At 41.8% G+C, this 7909-nt stretch overlaps 1 long non-coding RNA gene across 1 annotated transcript; it reads right to left on the bottom strand.

The window, feature by feature from the left end:
- Nucleotides 1-1507: 1507 nt before the first annotated feature.
- Nucleotides 1508-7571, bottom strand: LOC120964437 (uncharacterized). The gene is made up of 3 exons (XR_005756704.3): nucleotides 5839-7571; nucleotides 4375-4534; nucleotides 1508-2587 (listed from the first exon to the last, which is right to left on the bottom strand). It is a non-coding gene; the product is annotated as an uncharacterized lncRNA (long non-coding RNA).
- Between the last annotated feature and the right edge of the window lie 338 nt (nucleotides 7572-7909).

The raw sequence follows: 7909 nt of genomic DNA, 5'->3' as shown, positions 1-7909 counted from the left end.
TTCGGAGAACAGTTGTGTCCCTTCAAGTCCTAGGTTTGATATTGGTGCTCGTATTTTTTTGAATTTATTTTAAACTTTTTGATGATATTCGTTGAGTGGGAGAAGACATTCTCACCGACTTCGAGGCATGTATGATGACTTCTTCAATCAATGTTAATATGCTATGCCGGCTCAGTCTCTTGGAGGTGTTCATAGGGTCAGGATATGCATGCGTGTGTTAATAGAGGTGAGTGTATGCTCGTGCATGTAAGCGATTTCGATCTTACTGCGATTTCGATCATATTGTTTCAAACACACATAACTTTACATCAATTCAAATCCACGACATAGCAATTTAAATATGAACACAAAAAATGGTCCAAACGCATCGAAGTATTCTTCTCTTCTCTAACCATCAGAAGCCAGGTACTAGATCAATGGACGTCCCTTGTCGTCCGCTTCTCTCGTGTATTTGCAGGGGTGATATTTCAGGGCGCGCGTCTAGCTGTGAAGTTTTTGTTCCTAGTTCTTATATAAGTAAAATGCATTGGTAATCATTATACTTGTATCGCAGATTTACTTTGGTCATTATACTTGAGAATATAGACAATATGATCATTATGTATAACTTTTTGTGATTTACGATCACTGACTCACAGTATATAGCTCTGTATTTTATCTATGTTGACCAGTCAAACAATCTACCTCCTGTTCTCTTATCCCACGTGGATCCCATCGGAGTGGAGGAAAGAAACAACGGACAATAAAATCTTGAAGGTGATATTATAATGTACACGTCTAGATGTGGAGTTTTGATTCATATAGTTTTCATAAGAGTAAATGCATTGGTGGTCATTGTACATGTCTCGCAGATTCATAGTTTTCATAAGAGTAAAAGGCATTGGTGGTCAAGACACGTAGTATGTGAGCTCGATCTCACATGCACCCTTTGCTACAGTAAAATAAAAAAAATATTTAAAAAATTCAAAAAAATCTGAACTACTTTGGCAACAAACAATGATGTGTGTTTCACATGCCTGCCAATTTCCGGAATGAAATGACATTTGTGGAGGTCTCGGCAAAAAACAAAATCATGCTCCAAAAAAACTGTTTTTGGAAGCATTTTGGAACATCAATTTTTTTTGCCGTGACCTGCATAAATGTCATTTTGTCACGAAATTTTGCACGCACGTGAAAAACACATCAATGTTTGTTCGCAAGAAATTTCATGTTTTTAAACCTTTTGAAATAATTTTTTGAATTTACTGTAGCAAGAGGTGCATGTGAGCTCGAGCTCACAAGAGCACTTTGGGTCAATATGGTCATTATGTATTAGTTTTGGTGATTATATGGTAGCCGACTCACTATATAGCTATGTATTTTATCTATGTTTACCGATCAAATAGTCTCTACCTCACGTGGGTCCCAGTCGTTAGTAAATGGAAGAATGAAACGCCCCACGTTCTCTTCCTACCCCATGTAGGTCCCACATGTCACTGGGGGGAAGAAAGAAATAATGGACAATAAAATTTTGTCCAAGTGGTGAGTCAAACCTAACACAAGATAAATTCACCCGCGGTCACCAGCGGTCACTGACTCTCTCCGAAATTAACATCGGTCAGAACACCCGAATTACGGTCACCAACCTAGAAAAAGTATGGTCACCGCATATGCTTATCACTGGATTGACTATTCGTCACCCAGGTGAGCCAACTCACACAATGGGTCGAACCAGCCTCCATCCACAGTAAGAATAAAATGCTTGTGAGGTAAGTTTACGTTCCTCAGAATTAGTCTCGTGCCTGTAACCCCACGATGAGAACCGATGGTGTGTGGGGTAAGATTTGGCTGCAGCTGAAGTAAGATTACAGTACGAAAGGAGAAATTGCGCCGTAAGATTACCGCATGTTCTTTTTGGGCAAGGGCTGCGTGGTTAGACGAGTCTGAACTCAAGTAACCAAGGGTGAGATTTGCCAAAGTAAGGTACGTGGAAACCAACATAATTAAACTGGTTATTACTAGTAGTACTTGAGATCACAGTTGTTCATTATCTGAGCTAAACTACAAATTCGTTTTGCTCACAATAGCGTAACAAGCCAGAGAAGCTGGTAACTAGCTCAGATAAGCTGTATTGGCAAGACCAATTTTTAGCATCGTTTGCGGATCAGCAAGTATAGACCGTGGGAAAAAAAAAATGCTCAGATGGCATTCCATCAGCAGCCGGAAATAAATAGCCGAAGATAAATTTGGACCAGATATTAGACTGGAGCAAAGAGTAAATTAGATCCATCCAAGACATTTGCACTGCACTATTTCGAACGGCAAACAGCCGACAATGTGGGTGACGAATCCAAGAAGCGTACAAGCAGAGTCATAGACAAGTTACAATAACTGGCAACAAGAAAAAACATCTTCGCAAAAAAAAAAAATCATCTTCTACATAGGAGCAGCTTTCTAATTTTTGGAGAATACAGAAGTGCAGCTTGAAAGCAAGTTTTTGTACATCTGGATGCTTGAACTTCTCCAGTGAATCAAGTAAAGGATTAGTTTCATTCAAATCGTGGAAGACGTAGGAAAGCTCTTCAGCCCTGTACTGATTTGCCTTTGTCTGCAATACACGATTATCGATTAGAGCTGTAAGAATTGGTGGGATAACACAATCAGAGAGTAAGTAGATTAAAAAAGGATCAATGTTACAACGGCGCTGACCATCTTCACCATCATAATGGCGCAAGAAAAGGAAAATGACAGGATCTGACAAAAAAACATCTAGAAAGACTTCGGATTGAACACATATAATGTGGGTAAAGGGATATTGCAATCTGAGTATCAAGCTTGTGGTTTAGCTATGCCCAAAATAAATAAATTTGTGGATGAAATCAAAATCGAACACATGGCATTTTGTTTCTATGTTCTTTTTTGAGCATCAACATCAAGGTTTATGCCAGAAAATTGCACATGTGATGTTGTTCAGAGCTTGTTACAGATTAATGACCCAGATGCTAGCATAACTGTAGAAAATTCTTGTTCAATCAAGAGTCCATATTACCCCCACACTTGTTTACACAACAGCTCGCCTGCAAATAAACATAAGGCAACTGACTGCTGCAAGAAAACTAGTACTGCTCTGTAAATAATGTAAGACGTTTTAGGTCAACGTGGAAGTGGTTTCGTGGTCAGTACTTTGACATAAGAATCCTTTTATCTTACAGGGGCCTAGATAATTCGATCCAATTCCGAGCAAACCATCTGACCGCCATGTTCATATTCAATGAAAGCACAAACAACTTCTCTATAATAGTTAAGCTAACCCAACCAGGAGTTTCATGATCTAGATAACTTCTCTATTACATTATGGATATAATATGCATATGGTAAATGAATTCTCAGCAAGAAGCAGTAGCGTTAGACAGCTACAATGGCTGCTCTCTTCCCACGCTGCATCCACGGGGGTGTGCTTAGTTTCATTTTCGCCATAGTCTTTGTGGCGATCTCCCTCTACAGCTTGAGTGTTGTTGCATCCTTTGCCATCTTTTGCATTAGGGAGTTTTGCAGGCAAAGCCCGCGACTGCCACACCTCATCGGGACTGTGCTTCGTCAGCTAAAAGAACTTCGACAAGCTCTTAGACCAACAAGTGTCATATGAGTTTCTGTACCCCCACCAGCAGGCTGGTCTAATAAACAAGCATATCACAATTTGATTTCTTACTGGCATCATCCTACAAATTTAGGCATTTCGTGTAAAGGATATCTGAAACTATTCAGACAAGGCATAAAAATAAAAATATTCAGTGATTGCGACTACATCTCTAACTGACCAATTATAGACTAAAATAGCAAAACACAGGCCTCCATGGAAGGAGGAAATAATCTACAATTGGCAAAAACAAACTGTGACCTTGGTAATCGAGACAAGCAAATGCAAATCAATGGCAATCATGTACCAAGGGAATGCTAAGACTGATTAATTGATGACTAGTACCAAGTAAACTATACGAATTGATGACTAGTACCAAGTGTCTGGGCATCGATGTTCTCTTTTACCGGCACAAATTATGTCCTCCAGTCATATTCCAGACCCATAATGAATTTAGAGAATGGCGACTCAGTGGGAAAATATAAAGCTATATTTTTAACTCGCTGAACACATGTAACTTGATCAAGATTCCAAAGAAGATGTGGCCACAACTTCATTTCAAATGTGGAGGGGCAATCTAAGTAGAACAGACATTATAGTTTCTATTTTATATAACTACAAATTGAAGAGAAGGACCCATCACAACAGTAGGTATCACAGTTAAGATTTTGATAAGTCAGTGGTGCTACTAAGCTCACTGAGATTCCTAATGAAATATTGCCAAAACACTAAATGAGAACAGGTTAAAAACAACTTACTGACTGTCCTGATAAATTTTATTAATTGCTCGCTAGCAGCACTAGCTTTTAAGATGGCATCACTAGAGGCACTCGATTCCACGTCATTCCCAGAAGCACAACATTGGGGGCAAACCTTCATCCTAAACCCATACTGTCATGTCCATAAGCACGAAGCATCCTGTTATCAAGGAAATAACACATCTAGTCAGTGTAAAAATGGAAGATACTATTGCTAATGGCTAGTAACGACACAACACTCATTTAAGAAAATCAGAGAACAAGAATTGTCTGTTGATCTGCCAGAATTCTACTCTAGCTTGTTTTAGTTTGTTCTGTAGAAGGTACAAAAGAAATTTACCACTAAACATGAGCAGCACTAAACAGGCCCGTTCCATTGTAAACTACTATCCCATATTTGTTGCAAATGCTAAGGGGAGACACTGCAGCAGAAATTGTTTTTTAAATGGTAGCATGTGTTGACACGGAAAAGAAACAAATTCAGTTAAAGTAAGAACACAGACAACAAGAATGTAAACTTTTTTTTTGTACCCCCACACTGGACGGTGTAATTTTAAGCTCGCTAGTCTAGCTACAAGAAACCAAACATTACTAACTCTAGCTTTGAAACATCAAAATTAAAGGGGTTAGAAAAACAGGAAGTTTGTGGAAGTATAGGAACTCTATAATCTCTAACAACACCATTTGGACTTCTATTATCCAGGTATGGAGACTGATCCTCAGAACGCTCAAATTCTGGGCGATCCTGGCTCCGGAAAGTGGCAGGGCAAGATTGGAGGAGTTCCTGACAGCGCTAGCAGCGTTCTCCCAGCAGCCGCTGCGGATAACGGGTGGCTAATGCTGAAGGGCTTCGCAAGAGATGGGGTGGTAGACCACTGGGATAAGCTGAAGATCTCGGAGGGTGACTGGAGCTTCCAATCCCCAAAGAAGCGGGAGGACCTGAAGAACAAAAGCACGCTGAGCAGCCCGGTTTCGACCCTAGCCTGCTGGTCACCTCAAGCTACAACAGCGCCACCTTTCAAGTTCAGGATGTCCTGCGAGATGGAGGCAGACCCAGCTCCGAAGATTTCAGTCTGAAAAAGCTCTCGATTTCAGGCCTGCGTGCCGCAAAAAGATTGTAAAAATGTTCTTAGCTTCCCCTAAGTACTTTATTTTCTGCCTGAACTGCTCCTCTTAGTGAGCTGCTGTAAAACGAAGTTGGTTCGCTGTGGTTTCATTCTGAGTAATGGAACCGGGGAGGGGAGCCTCCCTGTTCATCTAAAAAATGAAAACAGGAATCAACATCTCTCAACCAAACAAAAGGAAGCTATGGGTGGTTGGCATGACGAAAGGAAGCTAGCACCTTCTAGCAACGCCCCCAAATTGCCACGATGACAGAACCCCAGGCAGTTCCGTCTTAAGTTACAACTTACTAACTGTACAATTCAGAATTTCAGATTTCAAAGGGCAAGCACAGTACGTTACCGCAATTCAGCACCAGGTATATGCTACCTTCACATCAGTGTGCTGAGGTTGGCGTGCAGCCATTTCACAGGGACGACGGGCTCGGTCTTTGGAACCAGGTGGACGCCCATGGCAGCGCAGCAGTGCTATGATTCCGAACGGCACTGCGGCGGCGCCCTGCACCAGATTTCCACCGCGAGAGTCGATCTGACCTTGCCCCGCACATTCGCAGAAAGAAGTACCATCAAACCGGAGGGGATTGAGGCGGGGTTGCAGAATTGGGTTTCCGGTCATCGTCGTCGCCCGTCGGAGGAGGAAGTGGAGTCACCAGCTACAATTCTTCTTCACTTTCATACGATTTAATTTGCAAATTACAAATCTACTTTATACATTTACAAAAGTTACACACAAATAAAATTATGATGCAATAAAAACAATTTAAATTTATTTATATCAATAGTAATTGTGTACAGTACCTGCTACAGTAGATAAATACAGTGTTAGCTACAGTACCCGTGACTTTCCTTCTCTGTTTTACACTAGCTTGCACTGTAGCTTATGTGACTTTCCTCCTTCGTGTTAGAGGATCCACTTCCGTCGCGGGATACAGTTTGAGACGGCGGATTGAAAATGCTGGTGTGAAAGACACGGTGAAGGAGGAAGTGGGGGTATTTTTCTTTTTTTTTAGGAATCTATATCTATATCTATACCAATATAGAAAGACCCAAAGGAGCAGATCCAATTAATCTCGGCCATCAAATCATGTCAATCCAACGAGCTAGACTGCTTCATTGTCGAGCGCTCAACACGTTTAACATGCAGTTAATTTCATGCCAAATATAGTGCTAATCACATAATAACATACAAATAATACCCTAATTAATATCCGCATGCACTTAATATACTTCCAAATTAACGTGCATTGCACGTACACATTGACTACTAAACGAAAAATTACTTCATGGCGATGTAATTTTACAACAGGAACTCGTGTGGCCTTTTCCTCAGAAGCAGGACGGTGTGGCCGGGCGCGACATATGGCTGGGTCCATCGACCAGGGAGCATAATTATTTATTCTTCACCCTAGGCCACACACCCTCTGTAGGAACCCGACCTTCATGCTATCTTCGGCAGAGCATCCGGATCGAAGGGAGAAGAAGAGTTGAAACATGACCTTGCTGTCGTCCCGAGCAAGGGGAGGGGAGTTCTTGGCACGCGGGAGAAGGTGGAGACGCTCATGGCGGCGACGGCGACTGTATTAGGAGGAGGGAGGGCCCCGGCGTCACCGGCATGCATGCCGAGCTCGAGCGCATCCTCGAGCACCTCGACGACCTTATATGAAGAAGGGGCGGGGCAGATCAAGGGCCTGCGCGGCCACCGACAATTGTGACGAAGGGGAGGGCGGGTCACATCAGGGGTCTCCGTGGCCGCCGGCTGAGGTGACCAAGGGGAGGGGCGGGGCAGATTAGGAGCCTGCGCGGCCGGCGGCAGTGGTAACTTCGGGGAGGGGCGGCCACCCCAGAGCGCCGGCTGTGGATGGGGAATCTGGCGTGTGCCATGGAAGGAGAGGGAGGGAGGGAAGAATGGGGAAGAAAGAGAAATGTGACGGGGCGGTGGAAGCCTGGAAGGTTCACTAACTTAGTTTCTTTTTCATACTACTTTACTAATCTCCACTTTTAAGCACGTTCCAGAGAGGGATTATGAGTGAGTGCGGAGTTGTCCAAAAAAATATTATCTTCTAAAAGAATATACTATTATTTCTCATACGTTTTGGAGAGGGATTATAAGTGAGTGTAGGATTTTTTTATCATCACGGCTTGTTACAGTCATGATCATTTGATGATTTTAAAAGTTTACTTACACACACATATATATATATATAATTGATAAAAATATATTGAGTATATTTAAGTTTTGTATTCATGCATGTCATCTTGTGGTTTGTGGATGGTAAATTTTATAGAGTACTTCACATGAGAAATTTTGTCTGACTCTCCTACACATGTATTTTTCAATGTGTTTTATTATACTTATATTCTATGGTGTATCACTATTTAACTCTGAGTACTATTTTAATAGAATCATATGACAG

Source organism: Aegilops tauschii, chromosome 5, assembly GCF_002575655.3.
Source record: "Aegilops tauschii subsp. strangulata cultivar AL8/78 chromosome 5, Aet v6.0, whole genome shotgun sequence".
Lineage (NCBI taxonomy): Eukaryota > Viridiplantae > Streptophyta > Magnoliopsida > Poales > Poaceae > Aegilops > Aegilops tauschii.
This window is presented reverse-complemented; position numbering and strand designations above follow the sequence as displayed.